An 18532-nucleotide genomic window follows, 5' to 3' on the forward strand; every position below is an offset into this window, starting at 1 on the left:
CTGAACACTCTAACAGACAACAAAACCCAGTCACTAGACAACAGGCGATTACGATGCCCAGCATCCAATCAAAAATTACTAAATATACAAATAGGAAAAACATGACCCCAAACCAAAAGAAACTAATCAATAGATCCTGAAGTGAAAGAATTGATGGAATCAGTGGACAAGGACTTTCAAATACCTATTATAAACATACTCAAGGATTCAAACGAATACATGAATGAAGAAACAGTAAACATTAAAACAAATCAAAAGGAACTCCTAGAAATATAAACTAAAATATCTGAGAATATGTGCCACTACAGGGAAAAGAAAGAACAGTGAAACAGAAGACAAAGCAAAATGAAGCACAGAGAAACAAAAAGATTAAAAATAGTATGTCAGTGACCTGAAGACATAATCAAACGGTCTAATATACATGTAACTAGAGTCCCACGAAAACACAGTGTAGTAGGAAGAGGGAAGATTTAAGAAATACATGTTTAGACATAATGGTTGATACTTTCCCAAATATGATGAAAGCAAACTCACAGAATAAAATAAAAAACCCACAAAAAAAACAGAACTCAACAAATCCTTATCATAAAAAAAACACACAAACAAAACAGAACTCAACAAATCCTTATCTGGATAATCACAAAGAAAACCTGCAGTATAGGGAAAACTTTAACCCTCCGTTGGGCGCAACTGATCTCAGATTCATTGCACACAAATTTTCAAATATCTAACAGCTAAGCATCGTGACTCATCGCTTCCGTATCTTCCCCGCCTACTGTAACCTATCGCCAGTTGTGCTGGTGACTTAGTACTGTAAAGATGTATTTCATAGCGGCATCTTTGTGTGCAATGAATCTGTGAAATCAGTTGCAATTGATGAAGGGTTAAAAAAAAAGCTAGAGAAAAAGACTACAGGGAAAGGGAGATAAGTGTAAGAACAGACTTCTCAGAAACAAATGCTGCAAGGAAAACATGTTGACCTAGAATTACCTATCAAGTGAAAATACCCTTCAAACTATGGAGGCAAACCACTATCCATCGCACAGGATGGCCACATCAGAGACTGAGCCCCAAATGTCTGCGAGGGCGCAGGACAACTGGAGCTGTGGTGTGTAAAACAAAACCGACGTGAGGGAAAGATCAAAGATCTGGCAACACACTGTAACCATCCTCTAGCTCAGGGGTTGGCAAACTGCGGCTCGTGAGCCACATGCAGCTCTTTGGGTACGTTCCGTATCAAAAGTTTGCCGACGCCTGGAAGAGCCAATCCTGTCCCTCACAACAATTTAAAAATTATTCAAGAGGTCTGGCTGAGTGGTGCGTTGGTTAAGAGTTGGCTTGGGATGCCAGCTCTGAGCAGCAGGACCCCGGTTCGGATCCCACATGAGGGCCAGTGATGCTGCACCCTCTACAGCTAAGATGGTGAACAATAGCTTGACCTGGAGCTGGGCTGCTGTGAGTCGCCGGTGGCAGCATAGGCTGCTGTGGGGCTGGCCGGCAGCAGGCATGAGCTGCTGTGAGCAGTCGTCCAATGGCCGGCGACCGATCTGCCTCAGCTGGGCAGAGCGCAATGATAATACCAACATGGGCTAGTGAAGCGACGTCCTCCACAACTAGACTAAAGAACAAAAAGGACAGCAACTTGTCTGTTCCCCTCCCCCAATTCCCCCATAAAATCTTAAAAAAAAAAAAATGAGGCAAACTACAAACATTAATTTTCTCATAGACGGTTCAATTCAGGAGTAAAGAAATTAACTTCAGTTGAGAGAAGTACTTCCTCAGGAAAAGCAGAATCCTGTAACAGTGTAACACAGGAAGCTCTAGAACCATCCTTAAGGAAGGTGGACCTGAGTAATATTTAGGCGGAGCCCTAAAGGATAAGAGTGAAAACTGTGTTCCGGGCAGACTGAAATGCAATGGCACAAGGAGGAGGTTTGACAGCTCGAAAAACTGAAAAAAGGCCAGGGCTGTTCGACGGTCCTCAACAAAGGCAGTGGAGGAAGGTAAGGCTGAGGAGGTAGGGGAAAGCCAGGTGATGTGGGGCCTTACAGGCCAATGAAGGATTCTGAGTTCTATTCTATAAGCAGCAGAAAGCCAGAGAATTTTAAATAGAAAAGCAACAAGGTTAGACTTGTATTTTTAAAAGAGCACTTAAAAAAGACAGAAAACAGGGCCGGCCGAGTGGCGCAATGGTTAAGAGCTGGCTTGGGACGCCAGAGGGCCCCAGTTCGGGTCCCACATATGAGGGCCAGTGACACTGCCCTCTTCAGCTAAGATGCTGAACAACAGCTCAACCTGGAGCTGGGCTGCCGTGAGTCGCTGGCGATGGCGTAGGCTGCAGCCCCTGTGGCAGTGGGTTGCCATGGGCTACCGTGTGTAGCCAGCAGCCAGCGTGAGCGGCCAGCAGCCGCAGTGAGCGGCCGTCCAGAAGCCGGCGACTGATGTGCCTCGCCCGGGAAGCGCACAATGATGGTGCCAACTTGGGCCAGTGAAGCAACGTCCTCCACAACTAGACTGAAGAACAAAACAACAGCAATTTGTCTGTTCCCCTTCCCCCAATTCCCCAGCACTGTTCCCTCCCCCCCAATACCCCAATAAAAATCTTTAAAAAAAAAAAAAGACAGAAAACAACTAATAATAAAAACCTCTCAACTATTAGACAATAGAAAAAGGAATTTCTTACAAAACACAAATCATAAAGGACTCAAATTTTGACACCAAAAATTGAGATTCTATATCCCCCCCCAAAAAACTATAATGAACAATAAGTATGACTTTATATGTTATTCTTATTTTGATAAATTTCCTGACTACATTATAAAGGAAGATGGATGAGATGATCTCCAAGGTCCTTTGCAACATAAATGCTGTATGACAGTGTTTCTTATTCTTTTTTTTTTTTTTTTTTTAAGATTTTTATTGGGGAATTGGGGGATGGGAACAGCACCAGGGAATCAGGGGAAGGGGAACAGACAAGCCGCTGTCCCTTTGTTCTTCAGTCTAGCCGTAGAGGACATCGCCTCACCAGCCCAAGTTGGCACCATCATTGCGCTCTTCCCGGGCGAGGCAGATCAGTCGTTGGATTCTGGGCGGCCACTCACAGCGGCTGCTGGCCGCTCACGCTGGCTGCTGGCCACACACGGTAGCCCATGGCAACTCACTGCTCACTGCAGCACAGGCTGCAGCCTACGCCGTCGCCGGCGACTCATGGCAGCCCAGCTCCAGGTCGAGCTGCCGCCCAGCATCTTAGCTGTAGAAGGCAGCGTCACTGGCCCTCATATGTGGGATCCGAACCAGGGCTCTCTGGCATCCCAGGCCAGCTCCCAACCAACGCACCACCCGGCCGGCGCAGTTTCTTATGTTCTTTTTAAAACAATTTTTTAAAATTTTATAAAACATATAGAAAAAAATACAGTTTGTATCCATTTATCTACCACCCAGAATTAATAATCAAGGAAATAAAAATTAAAATGACATATCACTTCACGTCCATCAAATTAGCAAAAGAATTCAAATCTGACAATCCCAAGTATGGGCCAGGATGCTGGAAAAAAATACCCATTTACTGCTGATAAAGTATATATTGAAATACCATTTTAAAGAAGAATTTAGCAATATCTAGTAAAGCTAAGAATATTCACAATCCACTCCCCAGCAAGTTCACGTCTGTGAATCTTCCCAAAGAAACACCTGCACAAAGAAATGTGTAAAAATGATCACAAATAATAGCAAAAAGGGAAAACGCAAACTGTCCACCAAGAGTGGGATACGTCCATTGTATATATCCATACAAAGGAGGACTGGACAGCAGTTAAATGAAATAATCTAGAGCTACACGCATCAACATACAGATTTCAAAACAGACTTAAAAAAAAAAGCAAGCTGATGAAAGATATGTACAATGCCATTTTGTAAAATATAAAAACACAAAACCCACGCCATATATATCACTTAAGGATACACATGCATATGTCCAGTAAAAGTATAAGCAAGGGTATGAAATACACTCAGAACATCAGGACAGTTACCAGCTTAGGTACAGAGAGTGGAACAGGGCTTGGGGGCAGTGAGGTTGAACCCCATTAGTATGTAAGACTGCATTTGTTTCCCAAAGAGTCAAAGCTGGCATAACTTACAGCTCTGGGTGGTGGGAAAATAAGTATTTCCTATATTGTTTAGTGTATGTTTTAAATATTTTATTATTAAAATATACACGTTATTTTAAAAAGCACAAATGAGCATATAATACTCAAGATGGAATTTACCTTGGAGATCACCTAATCCAACCTTACTATAAAAGAACTAAGGTAAGATTTCAGAATAAGAATATAAACCCATACTAGGTGTTTAACATAGCACTTAGGGGAATGAGGTCTCGATCCCTTCAGAGAGCCCTGGTAGGCTCCAGCGATCAGTCCCCATTTCTCAGTATCTGCCGTCAGCTACAAATATGGAACACATGCACATCCCTCCTAGGGATGACTTGTCAAATCCCACACAGGCAGAAGCAGTGGACGGGGGGATACAATAGGTCTGTGGCCCACTGTCCAGGCTAACCCCCATCCTGTCCTTACTTAAAATTTCTGAAAGTTCTGCGGCCTTGAGAATTGCTCCCGATCAGTTAGTTCATCAGCCCACAGCAGAGAACAAAATGTCCTGAACTAAGAAGTGGTTCATTCATCCAGCTCTTACAAATACCTAAAATTGCACATGGGGAAAAAAAAAAAAAAAAAGAGACAGTCAGCAAATGTCTATTACTGTTCTCACAGGATCTTCAATCCAGGAGTAAATAAATTATTTCAGTTGAGATAAGTGATCTATCTGTTCCCCAGTTGAGGTCCATCTATTTTTAATTCACCCTTCCCTGCCTGTCATCCAGCCCAAAAGATGGGAGAGGAATTTTCAGGGGAGGGAGGGGACTGACTCCCTGCTGAGTTAAATGAAACCATAGATTTTACTTTTCCATTTAGAAGATCATTTGAAATATTGTATACTGAGCAACAATTAAATTTAAAGAAATATATAATGATTTGAAATGCAGAAATCTAGTTTTCTGTATAAAAAACTAATGTTAACTCAGTTTTCTAATATAGTTAAGTGTCCTTTCAGCTTTTAAGAAGCACGTCCATTCTGTCAAGCACAGGGTGTCCCTACCTTAGCTACCAAACTTTATCCACTTAATTTTCTAGTTTCCCTCTTTCAACATGTTTATTATAATATGTGCCCCAGTCCTCTTGGGCTGCTAGAACAAGATACCACAGGCTGGGTGGTTTACAAACAGCAGACATTTCTCTCTCACAGTTCTAGAGGCTGGAAGGCCAAGATCAAGGCACCGACAGATGTATTCAGGGAGGACCAGCCTCGTGGTTCTACAGAGCTGACCTATGTCTGGGTCCTCACATGGCGGAAGAGGCAAGGGGGCTCTCTGGCATTAACTCATGAGGGCTCCACTCTCATGACCTGACCAATTCCCAAAGGCCCCACCTCCTAACACCATCACATCACGGAGGGAGTGGGGGAGCCAACATAGGAATTTGGGGGGAACATAAATATTCAGTCTATAGCAATATGTTATAGACATAGCAAAATGTGTTAAGAAATTAAATATGAATAAAGCAACTTAAGTAATTAGGGAAACTTTTCTTAGGAGCTCTAAATCTGGATTATCTTAAACAGCATAGTTTCTATCACCAACATGGACCATGACACCTCAACCCACTTAAAAAACTAGAAAAGAAAAATTTAATTAATTAATTAATCTTTGTGTGAAAAAAGATTTATCAGTTAGTATACTTGCCACATACAATAGGTGCTCAAATGGCATGTATTTTTTTAAACTCCCTAAACAAAAAATTTAAATGGTAAATACTTAATAACCTTATTTATGGCACACTGTGAGGTTATCAATATTGGCACATATACACACAGAGGTCCAGTAAACAGAATGCCTAAGGAAAAAGTCCTAAGATAATTAATAAGCTGGCATTAACCACATTCCTCCGTATGGCCCATTAGCTCCATATAGAGAAGACGGGCGGGCGCCGGCAGATCGGGCTCTACCCCTGGTAGGGACACTGCACAGTGGCTCCTGCAGTGTTCGAAGTGCTGTCCGAGAAGATAATAATAAGGAGCATCAGTTTGAGAGGGAGCAGAATAATGCAAGGAAGTGACAAAATATGTCCGTACTGAGTGGCCTCCACATGGTTGTTACATTGTTCTCTGCATTGTCTGTATATTAAATTTGAGGGGGAATTCAGAATTTATTCTGCACCAGAGAATACAAAAATAAATGCAATAGGATGGTGGCTACAGTCCACAAGGGCATTCTAAGACGACCTTCTTGCATTCCAGAGGAAGGCTGCCGAGGCAGAGGTCTTGTAAAGTGTGACACGGATAAGCCACCCCTTTGGATCCACGGAGACAGGGTCACATGTGGAAGGAAGTGCAGCACCGGGAGTGCCGTCATTCAGCCCCCAGCTGCGGCACCTGTGTGCAGCCTGAGCCGGCTCACAGGTGGAAAGGAACATCTGGGATCACCGATAGCATAGACAGTGGGCACACGACAGAACTCAAAAAGGGCTACAAGCTGCACACCAAAGACAGGTAAAAAAAAAATTCCTGATTATTTCAGTAACATTAAGGATCTGTGCTGGACTAACTTTGATAGGGCCAGGTGGACACCAAAGGTCAACTCTGGAACACACCGAGTTGCTACGTGTCACCACCCACATCGGAGTCCACACAGGCCAGCCAAGAACATCATTTCAGGAAGATTCACCCCACTGGTAGAGAGAGGATTCAGGTAGAGTCACCCCACACACTACCTCCATGCTCTCATCTGCAGTACTGATGCTGGCTTCAATCAATACAGTCTTATGGAGCATTCTCTTCTATGCTCTACACGTAACATCTTACACAAGATTCCAGCAGACTCCCTAGATTTAAACTTCTGAAATAATCTTATCTTGTAGATGCTATATCTCCAAAACCTCTTACCCTTTTGGGTCAACCATATGATTCACTTGCCATATATCAAATTAACAGGAGAGGTCAAAAGGAAAGCAAATCACAGAAGAAATTTAACTGTGGATTAATAATAGGAAACAATGCATCACCAACATTAAGATCTATTGTTTATTTCAAATGTATTTACCAAATTTAAAATAAATCCACACACTAAATATCTCCTAAAACACTTTTCTGTGAAAAGGTTAAAAATGTTAATGGAGAAAGCATGAAAATGTACCAAGGTTCCAATCACCTGTCTACCACTAACCAACCTGTTTTCTTGGGCAAGTCACTAAATCAGTATTAATCCATTCTTTCAGGAATGATCACATTTCAAAAACATAATCCTCCAACAAAGCAAGTAACACCTTGTCTGACAGCAGGAGCAGAACAAAGGCTTTGGAAGCTAAATGACCTGCCCATGACCAGTGAAAAGCTAAAGGGGAAGGAGGAACCCACGATCTCCTGACACCAAGGTTAGTGCTTCTTCCTCCATGTTATGTTTCTCGGTGGCTTTTGTTCATTGACCCTGCTGAGATTCCGAAGCACTTACAATTTTATATGTAATCTTAGGGAGTTCACAGTCACAAGGCTTAGAATCAAACAGTAATAACTGTCAGCTAAATCTCATGTGCAAATAGCAGTATTCAAAAAAACAAAAAATTACTAGCCTTATTTCATTCTCAGATAGGCCTTGTACTTAATAATCCTGACTTACCATCCATAATGGCATTTTACTTGTTAAAGATAACTGAGATCAAAGCACTACAGGTGACATTCCTGAGATTAAATGAAAATGAAAGCTAGCAAAGAAATGTTTTAGGTATTACTGGTAAGTAATTTCATTTAAAAATCATTCATGTAGCATCTTTCGGTATTTCAAACATCTCATGTCTGGGACACAGGATATGAGTTTGTAGACAACACAATTTCTAGTTACTGAAATTTTCCTTATCAGAAAAGGAAGCTGTCTCCTGCTCTCCTTTCTGTGGTCAGAAAGGTCCACTGACAGCGTCCTGTGAAGGCTGCTGTCTATCAACACTGCAGGAAACACTCTGTGGCTCCAAAAATGTGGGCGGGCAGTCACAGAGCAAAGCAACCAGTCCTCCCACAGGTGGGACAGCCACAGGCCACTGGATGCAGAGTCCCAAGCTGGAGCCTGGAGACAGGCAGGCCTGGCTCTGCCACCCGGGTCACTTTGAGAAACCCATGTTAAAGCCTTGCACTTGAGTTTCCACCACCTGTGTAAAATGAATGGAGTAATGGACCTCAAGGCCAGTCCCACTCAGGTTCAAAATGTCTATGAATCTGTAACCAGAGACAGAATGATATCACCTCAGAAAAGTATCAGAGCATTTACAGGCAACTGTCAAATCTGTTTGAAATTTTCCACACACACACACACACACACACACACACACACACACACACACACACACACACGAACACACTATGTGCCAGACATGGGGTGGTAGACTGGAACCAAGATATTAAGACAGCAAGCATCTAGCATGTGCCAGACCTGGTATAAAGAAAGGGGTGAAACAGTGTCCTATGGAACAGCAGCTGGGCTGGGAGGTGTGGGGTCCACATAAGTGTCCTAAGATGGCAAAGGTGCAGGAGACCGAGGCTCCAGGATGACAGGACTTCACAAAACATGGTGCTATGGGGACAAAGTCACAATTCTCGTCTTTGTAGCCCCTACAGCTAGCTCAGCTCTTCGTAACCACCGGAGGTACCTAATAACCACGGTAGGTACCGTATTTGATGGTTTACTGGTTACTAATTCATCCGCACTCTGGTAACACACTCTCCTGTAAACACTACGAGTCCTTGCCCTTAAAGAGTGAGTTCACAGCTGGAGAGAAAGAAAACACTGTACAGGATAATGGGCCAGACGCTGTGTCCAAGGTGCTTGCAGGTCACTCAGAAAGCCGGGTAGAAAGCCTTCAGAGAATAATACCCACGTGCCTCCTGTGTGCAGGGCATTGTAGACTTTACCCTTACAACTAACTCTGAATTGGTTTCCTGTCCCGTTTCACAGATGACAGAATTGCAGCTCACCAAAATGAAGTCACCTGGCAAGGGCCACACAACTAGAGTAAACCAGCATTAAAAGGGGCAGGGTCTAATCCCAAAGCTACTTGCACTGAACATACCACGATGTCTCTCATTTGTCCATTTCTTCTTTATGTTTGCAGTGGGGACTAGCACACTCAGTCAAGGGCTCTGCTGTCCTGAATCGTCCCAACTGTCATGGGGAAGAAATGAGCAACTACAGCTTTACCCAAGTATTTTACTTGAAAAATCACTAGTGAAAATGTGTCTTCACTCATAAAAATCAATAAACCAATTTTAACAGCTTCATATGTACTTAACATTTCCACATTTTAACCTATACAAGTATAGGTCTAAATAAGTGCAACATAACAGAAAAACAGAACCAGTAAACACTGTAAAAATGGACATCTGTAAGTATTATTTTAAGTGCCTGAGTTGAGAAATTCAGGTATGGTCCACAGTTCTGGAGTATTCCACTGCATATTGAGAGAAAACAGCAAATGATTCCAGATTTTTTTCAGGGGAGAGATGATGGGTCATTTAGAAATGACATAAAAGTTGAAAAAATACAACTGATTAAATAGTACACACCAAAGACACCGCAGGTGCTCAAGAAATCTCGTTTAATGGACTGGACAAGTGGGATGAGAGTGTGTCTTCCTCACATTTCTGACTAGTTTTAAGTGCACCTACCTAAGAAGCTATTTTTTAAGTCATTTAAAAAAATAGTGTAGAATTTGACACAAAATAAAAGCCGCTTATAAAACCTCTGAAAAGGAATCAAAGCACTATGATTTGTAACACTGTATAAAAGGAAACTCCTCAGGATTGCCCCCCCCCAGTGTCCAGGGGATGTAGACACTAGCCCCAAAAACTATACTTAGTAAGTACTGACACAGCAAGGCTTTCTTAGTTTACATTTTAATTTCATAGTCATAATTTCTTAAATCTATTTCTTATTTTTGTTTTGTCATGATTATTAGTTTCTTGCAGTGCCTGGTCATCCTTTGGGTTTATCAGCACCATCAATAACATTGTATTTGTTTCATTAAAAATGTGGTTAAGTAGCTCAGATTTACAAGCAGGGCTAATTCTGAAATTATTTCCACTCTACCCATGACAAAACTTTCTTTTTAATCTTCCTAAATTCTTAACTTTTTTACATGGTTTACAAAATAATCTCTTTAGTAAGGGTACTTACGAGTCAAGGTGTGGGGCAAACACTTCTCATCCTGCTTGTTCAAGTCACTCAACAAGATTTATTGGGTACCATAGTGTTACTGGAACCCAACAGTACTTCTAAAGTTTGGGTCATTTCCATTTAAAGCCCTTTTCCCTCCCCTCAAAAATTTTCGGAGTAATTTGCTGCTTCTCAATATTGCAGGCAGTGCAATGATTCAAAATTATGGGCCATATTAATATTTCTTCACGATTTAGAGTAACTTTGGACTGTAAATATATACTATTAGTTTCTATTTTCAATAGCACCCTTAATGTAATCCCAAATAGACCTTGTAATGTTTCCATTTTAGCATCCCCACAGGACATTTTAAAAAATTCGGAGACAAAATTGTCTTTTGAGGATTCTAAGCTTAATCAAGTAGCGTCTATATTAAAATTATTGTTAACAATTTTATGGACTAAAAAGCATTCGGCACATTCAATTCTGACTTTACCAATAAAAACCTCCCCACCACGACAAGGAAACAGCCCTTCTCGTTTTCTCAACTGAAAAGGGGGGAGGGGGGGCAAGGCCAAATGTTTGCAGGGTTGCATTGAACGGTCTCTGCAAACCCAATAGCTCACGTTTAATTCCAGAATCCCGTGAGTAATCTGTGGACACAACCCTTGGCTTTCATTTATCACTTCGTCCGCCCACCCTCTTAACCAGTCACGCCCAAAACCCCAACCCACCAAAGCACACGTCTAAATATTTCTTCACCAAGAGGGCCCCACCGGGTACACACCGAGAAAAGAGCTGCCCCGGGTAGGAAAAGGCCAGCCCTCCGCAGCCTGGGGCCCAGGCCGGCTCGGCGAGCCCGGCTCCCAGCTCGCCCTCCCCGGGCCTGCTCGTGTCCCCTTGGGCGACAAAACCCTCCCTCCGGCGCACAGCCAGAACTGACAGTTACGGCAGCAGCAGCCGCTGCGACCAGAGGCCTACTTCTGGCACCGGCCCGTCCGGACCACGCGCCCCCAATCACTCCCCCGGCGGGGGTGGGGACGTCCCTACCCCCACCCAAGCCGGCCCCGAAGGGTGGCTTTGGCGACACAGGGGACGAAGGCAGCTGCCGCCCGGCCTCCCCAGCCCAGGGCCCGTCTTCGGCCACACTGACCTGTGGTCGCGCCCGCGCCTGGGCTGTGGCCCTCGCCACAGCGGCCGCCTCACTGGTCGTCGTCGCCCTCGCCCGCCGCCTCCGCCCGCCACCACCTCGTTCCCTTTCGCTGCCGCCACCGCAGGGGCTCATGCGGGACCCGCGCTTCCTTCTCCGGAGATCAAGGCCGGGGGAGGGGATGCCGGGGCCGCAGAAAACCCCGAGCGCGTCGCCAGCCGCCGCTCCGACGCTGCCTGTCCACACCGGGGGGCTGCGCGGCCCGCCTGTTCGCGGCTAGGCTGCGAGCTGCTCCGAGCGCGGCCCCGAGGAGCCGAGGGAGGCGGCGCCGCCCGCGGCCGTGAGCGCCGGGTCGGCAGAGGTGACGCACAAGCCGGCGGCGGCGGGGTGCGCAAGCGAGAGGACGGCGGTGTGTCGAGGGTCTGGCGAAGGGGACTCAGGCTCTGTCGTCTCCTGCAGTCACCCCGAGCCCAGCGCCACCATCTTGGGAAAAACGCGGATCTCGCGGCCGCGGCGCAAGCCGGGAGGACTGGCGGGGCGGGCCGAGTATCCCGGCAGGCAGCGCGCGCCGCCCGGCCAGGCGAGGGATCCGGGCCGGGACGCAGCGACGCGGGGCGGGGCCGGGGCTCGGGCGGGAGACGCAGCGCCCTGCCCCGCCCTCCCTCCCGGCTCCGCCCCCCTCCCGCTTGCCGTCGTCGCCAGCGCAGGGAGCGTTGGGAAGGGGAAGTGACTCGCGGCTCCTCGGAGGCCCATCAGGGTCTGTCGCCATCTTGGGACTGGGCAGAGTGGGGCAATGCCTCCTTTCAGCCACTACTGTTTGCTGCCTGAGAGGGCGAAGAGGGTGCGCACGGGAAACCCCCCTGGAGCCCTCAGGAGTGTTGGAGAGCCCCCAGGTCTATCCAAACGAGGAACGTGTGTAAACTTGGACGCTCTCGGTGTTGTTGGGGGACGAATCGCCTCCGAAAGTATGCCCAGGGGTCTTCGAAGGCCCTCAGCCCCGCGGCGGGGCGGAAGCCTCCAGATGCTAGGTCTCCGACCCCCACCCCTTTTCCGCCCCGAGCTGCCTTTGTAAACACTGCAGACGTAGCCCCAGCGTGCGGGCCTGCTTTCAGGCGACCAAGGTCATCTGCTTAGACTCCTGCCAACACATGATGTGGCACTAGTTTACAAGAAGGTAAAAGCCCATCTCCTGCAATTTTGACATTCGGTAGGTTGTAGATAAAGAGAAAGTGGCCCCCTGGTTGACACCAGCTGGATAGAGGCTAATTTTGATCCGTATGACAAACCCATTTAAAGCCATGCGTCTTTATATTTAGTAGCAAAGTCACCATTTTATTTAAAAGGCTTTTTTCTTAATGGCTCTGCACACTTAACTAGCAAAGTTGTAATGGAATCACTAACAGTTCAATCTTAACAGCTTACACCTTTGCTGATAAGCCCATAAAGTACTACATGGGATCCCATTTATCTAGCATTCAAGCTTTTTATATAAACAATCACAGACACCAATGTGACTTGGTGTCTATTAGCTGTCATTCTTAGAACATACCCTGCTTCCCAACAATAACCAACTATAAAAATCTTAACCAACTATAAAAAATAAGCTAGAGGAATTTAAGCTATTCTAGGACCACTGATGATAAATGACAGTATTAAATCATGTCCAGTTTTAACTCAGTCCCTTATTCTTTTTTCATGTCCCCCATTACAGATCCTCATTTGGAAACTATTTGCAGTTACAGTTTATGGAAGAGACTAAAGTCATTCTTTTAAGGGTTTACCAAATCAGGCAAATAAAAATGAAAATCTTTTAAAGACTTTGTTAGAATAGTTAGAGCAAAATGTTACTACAATATCTAGCATGTGAAGATGTCTTTAGCTAGTCTACTTCCTCGTAAGTAAAAATTGAATAAATGTAATTTTATAATAATCTGGTATTTCAAAATGTGACCGAAATCCCTGAGTTCTAAAAAAATGAAAGACTGAAAAGAGGTAAATCTGCTCTTAGTTAGAAGTGGGAATGACAATTCAATTCCTTTCTAAGACCAAGAAAGGTCCCCCTTGGAATCTGGAGAAATTACCCACAACCCTTCTCATTCATTAGTATTAAATAGATATTCTTATGTGTTGACACTAGTGTCAGATTTGATTCAAGAACCCATTGTGCTCATTGTCTTATCCATTTTTGAATTTCGAAACGTTTGCTGGTAAAAATTATCAGCACGAATACTATCAGGAATCCTTAGAATACTAATAATGTCCCACATATATATCAATTCTTAATAAATTCTTTTTCTCCAAAATTAGACCTCTATTTTTCTTCAGGTGTGTTTTCCCAGAAAAACAACTTAGTATCTACTAAGTACATAGTAAAACTTTTGGACTATTCCAGTCAAAATGAAACCCAGTTTTTTCTAATAATTTTCGAATTTCAGGTGTAGAGTGAAAGTTGTTTAATTTTTTTGTAGCATAATACATTAATTCCTTGAACAAACTGAACTTATATTGGTAATCCAGAACTATGCCAGGCTTTGAGAAAAAAATTAAAGAATACTTCAGTGGTTATGGGAGTACTTACTAATACATACCTTTTGATACTCATAAACTTGTTTTGTTTTTGTTTTTTTTTAAATCATGAAACATTTTGCCCTAAATTGCTGGTGAAGTTGGGCTTTTTTGGTGCTCAAGATTTCTTGTTGATATGAGTCACAGCAGATGAATCAAAATGCAAAAACACAATTTTATATTACCTAGCGTTGCCCTGGGATCAGGAATAATAAACTGAGAGTGTGGAACAGAAGCAAGTCAGATATGGTGGGATGAAAGTTACTGCTGCTGTTTTTAGGTGGCATCAAACTGTTACACACTCAGCTATTGAAAGAGAATGAGCTTTCAGTGTTTGAGAAAGACCGTTGAAGTAAAATTAGCTCCATGGAGAACATTGCCTGGCATAAGTGCTCGGTAAACGTTGGTGCTTAGTAATAGTCCTGGTAATAGTATCATCTGTGTCATTATTTCGCATACACACTTCAGGTGTCAACTCCACACCTCCGCCCTTATTCCTACAGAACTGCCTGAATGTGCACTCCCCGACCGCTTGTCTTAAAATGAACTATCCTTCCTTTCTGCAGATAATATTTTGTGGGGGGTGTTCTTCTCAAAACTCTAATCCCCCTGTTTTCCCCCTCCTGTTCATAATTTCCGTCTACTAACTTTGTCCCTTCTGTTCAGAAGTGTTATCTACACTAGATTGCCATTTGCTTCCCAGTCACTCTTCCACTACTGACGTTTAGCATGTGCCCCCATTTTACTATGTGCATTGCGTGTACTGATGGCAACAGTGGCCTAATGGCCCAATATCAGGGTTGCCTGTCCGTGTTCATGACCTCTAACCTCTACAGCCTTCCTCCTGGAAACAGCCCCCTTGGTCCCTTGGTTCCATCACCCCGCCTTCTCCAGCCTCTCCTCCTATTCCTCAGGCCACTCTCCCTCAAGTCTTCTTTGCAGAACGCTCTCCCTCTCCATTCCTGGTTCTCTTTGCCCACCATATTCCACAGTCTCTAATGGTACCCTTTCCATACACTCGTCACCACTTATTTCAGTCAGGGATCAAGTTTGAACCTCGAACACTGACCTCACTCAGAAACTTCAGACACCTATCTCCAACCCCGTATTGGAAATCTCTACTGAACATTCTACAGGCACCTGAAACTCAACACATCTAAGACTGAACAGCTGCATTTGTCCCATGTGCCACCATTAATTGAGATGTGATAAACTGGAGAGGAGCAGGTTTTGAAAGAACAAAGAATTGGGTTTGGGGAACATGAAATTTGAGTAGATATGGGTAGTAGAGATGGATGGCTAATTGACCCCTAATACGCATTCTCTTCTTCATCCCTCATAATGGAATATATACCCAGACACATGGCTACTTATAATAAACTCTAACTGTGGCCATATCACTAAGCTCTGGCCAGTGGGACATAGCAGAAATGATGTGTGCAGCTCCCAGAAGATACCATGAAAGAAACAGAATGTCCCATTTCTCTTTGTCCCTTTCTGACGATTGGCATGTGGGTGGGGTTGTCAGCTACGCTGGAGGGATCACAGAGCAACAAGGTGGGCCCTTGAGGCCTTCATGGGTCAGAGTCTATGGAGCAGCTTGAGCTGTGGTGTGAGACAGCTACTAACTGCTGTAATCTCCATGGTTATTCCAGGCCCCTTTTACTGCAGCTGACCTTCTGTCCTAAAAGAAATGGAGGAGGCAGTTGGATGTGGGCATGGAGAATCAAACCAGCTCACCCTACAGCCCTTGACTGAGGACTCCCATCTGTGGCTGTCCCTAATGATAATAAGGTCAGTAATCCTAGAGTTCTTTCCGTCGCTCTCCTGGCAATTAGGAGGCACAGTCATATATTTCTTAAAGAATTTGTTTTAGAATTATCATAGCACACTGGTTAAGAGCACAAGCTCCAGATTTATTAGCAAAAGCAGAATTTCCAGGCAAAATCATAAGCCCCTTTCTGATTGAGTTTTCTCCTTGTAAAATGGGGTTGTTGTGAGGATGAAATGTTAATATACGTAAAGCACTTAGAATAATGCTTGGGTGCATAATACAAGCTCAGTAAAGGTGAGCTTTTTTATACCATGCAAACCCCACTTCTGCCACTTACCAGATATAGAACATTCCATTAAACCTTCAATGATCTCTCTGTTTCCTGATCAGAGAAGTATGAAAGATAATAGCGCCGACCTCATGGGGCTCCTGCGAGCCTTCAGTCATGCAGTCAGTACACATTGATTGAATAGATTGACGTACCAGCCCTGGTCTAGGTGGCAAGGATGCAGCAGTGACCAGAGCCTGGCCTCATGGAGTTTCTGACCTAGTGGAGAAAGAAAACCAACAGAATGTGTGTCAGAATGTGACAAGTGTTAAGGGGGAATATAAATTGAGGTGAAGAGAATAGAGAATGCTACAAGAATGAGATCATGCAGATGGCAAGAGACGTCTCATGGAAAAGATGACATCTAAGCAGAGGCTGGGCAGCACCGAGGGAGCGAGCTGTGGGGATAGGAGAGGAAGCGCATTCCGGGCAGAGAGGCCCGAGGCAGAGAGGTGCCCAGAGCCATCTAGAAGCACCCGGAAGGCGCCGTGGCTGGAGCAGGGTGACAGACAGGAGGACTTGCAACGAGCTCAGGGAAGTCAGGGCGAGCTTTGTGCCTGGCGAGCTTAGTGAGGTGGGAAACCCTTGGAAGCGCTGGGAGAGTCACAATAGGGTCTGAGCTACGGGATCGTTCTGACTACTGCGTGGAGACCCGACAGAGATGGCACAGTGACGTGTTTAGTGCCTGACGTAGGGGAAGTGCGCAGTAAATGGTGATGGGTGTTATTATTATTATCATTATGGGCTATTATTGTCACGGTTGTGACAACATCCATTTCCTCCTATATAATCCCACTGCTGCTACCTGAATTTAGACCTTTAGTGCTTTTTACTTGAACTCCCGCGTGAGCTGCAAATGGCCGGGTCAGGTGACCTTACTCATTTTTTGTGTCCCCAACACCCACCAAAACACTGCTCCACACAGCAGTCCTTACCTGCTGGATCTCCTCACCGTGGGGTGTTTCTTAAAGAAACATGGTCTCACTACTTCCTTGCTGGAATCCATCCGTGACTTTTCATAGCTTTCTGGATAATGTGCAAACCCCACGAAAAGGCCCGTTGGATATGGCTGCCTCCCTTCCAGCCCCATCTTCATCCACTTCCCACATACCAGTTAGCAGTCACCTGGGGCCTCTTGGCCTGCAGCTTTTTCCTGCCTTTAGACATGTTCAAAGGGGCCCCTCCTCGGAGAGGCCTCTAGTCTTTTGTGTGGCTGGTGCCTCTGTACCACTTCCCATCGCGTCCTTCGCACACTCTGGTCTCTGTGCTGGGCTCACACTTCCCTCTCCTGTGAGCTCCTTGAAGGAGGAGAGGGCCTTTGACCTGCTGGTATTCCCAGTACCTGTCCCGGTGGTCAGACCTGGCAAAGGAGAGTATCTTTGGTGATTTCACTTTCCCATTCTGCCAAGCACAGATACAAGTTACAGAGATGCCTGCTCGTACAGTTCAGTGGGGACAGAAAAACCAGGCAAATAAATTTACTGTAAGAAATGATAACTTGTTGTGAACTCCAGCAACTAAGTTGGCAATGACATGTAAGATACTCGAATTTATAAAATTAGGATTGAGCAAGAAGACCTATAAAACCCTCTTGAATCGATGACTAACTCGCCATTGAATTTTGCTAATTGCTTCTGTCTCTAAGACTACATAAGAAGTCATTCAATCAAAAACCTGGAAGTCCTATCAAATTATGCCTTGACCTTGGTCGTTTTGGTCTCTCTGTGCCTGCCTCAACCCAGCTGGAGAGGAGGTGGAAAAGAGGCGTTTCATTGCACACAGGCTGCTGCTGCCAATCTCAGCTGTTTGAATAAAACAGTTCCCCTCAAATCAATGAAGCAGCCCTCACAGGCAGTGCCTTCTGACAGGAGCATCCTGGGAGTTCTGTGAAATCATTCACACTGCATCCGTATGTCTGACGCCATTTTTAATACATGTCATCCTGGTTCTAATAGGAATTCTAACACAATAACATTTTTAAATCTAAGGAACTGCACTGGTTAAGTAAAATCTCGATTATTAAAAATAGTTCAGACAACTCTGCTTACTGTGTGTGTGTGTTTGTTTTTTTTTTTTTTAGGATAGCTCAACTAAAGGAAATAGGAAAGGGTCATGAATATATTGGGTTGTCAGAAAAGTCATTACATTTTTTCTGTTTTTCGTTGCAAAAATGCGTCATGACTTTTCCAACAACCCAATAGTTTGCAGTTGACAAGCAATGTTGTATTTTTTTTTACACTAACGGAATACCACATTATCAAAATGACAAAATTTACTCTTGGAATCCTTTTGAGGTTGCTTCAAACAATGTTATACCTAAAACTTGCCTTTTAAAAAAATTTTGCTTTTACTTTTTTGTGACAGTAAACTATCATTATAATATAGAAAGGCCAAAGTTTTTTCAGATAGTAATGTAGATATTACTCAAAACATAAATATTTTATATTGCTTTTGTTTGTTCGTTTC

The 18532-nt window shown here is 44.3% G+C and overlaps 1 protein-coding gene and 1 long non-coding RNA gene across 8 annotated transcripts in view; one reads left to right on the forward strand and one right to left on the reverse strand.

Moving 5' to 3' along the window:
• UBE3A (ubiquitin protein ligase E3A) overlaps positions 1-11979 on the reverse strand; it is a 68925-nt gene extending 56946 nt beyond the window's left edge. For 4 of the 7 annotated variants that reach the window (XM_019667744.1, XM_019667743.1, XM_019667742.1 and 1 more), the window contains exon 1: positions 11403-11975. The gene's annotated coding sequence lies outside the window, so the exon portion shown is untranslated. Of the gene's footprint in view, positions 1-11402 lie in introns of all 7 variants that reach the window. The other 3 variants (XM_019667740.1, XM_019667746.1, XM_019667745.1) reach the window with 3 other exon arrangements.
• A 133-nt stretch (positions 11980-12112) lies between these two features.
• The window catches only part of LOC109396148 (uncharacterized), an 84707-nt gene continuing 78287 nt past the window's right edge, over positions 12113-18532 (forward strand). Inside the window, exons 1-2 of the long non-coding RNA XR_002126805.1 lie at positions 12113-12573; positions 15620-15758. This is a non-coding gene — a long non-coding RNA (uncharacterized LOC109396148). The remainder of the gene's footprint in view (positions 12574-15619; positions 15759-18532) is intronic.

Source organism: Hipposideros armiger, unplaced genomic scaffold, assembly GCF_001890085.2.
Source record: "Hipposideros armiger isolate ML-2016 unplaced genomic scaffold, ASM189008v1 scaffold_504, whole genome shotgun sequence".
Taxonomy (NCBI): domain Eukaryota; kingdom Metazoa; phylum Chordata; class Mammalia; order Chiroptera; family Hipposideridae; genus Hipposideros; species Hipposideros armiger.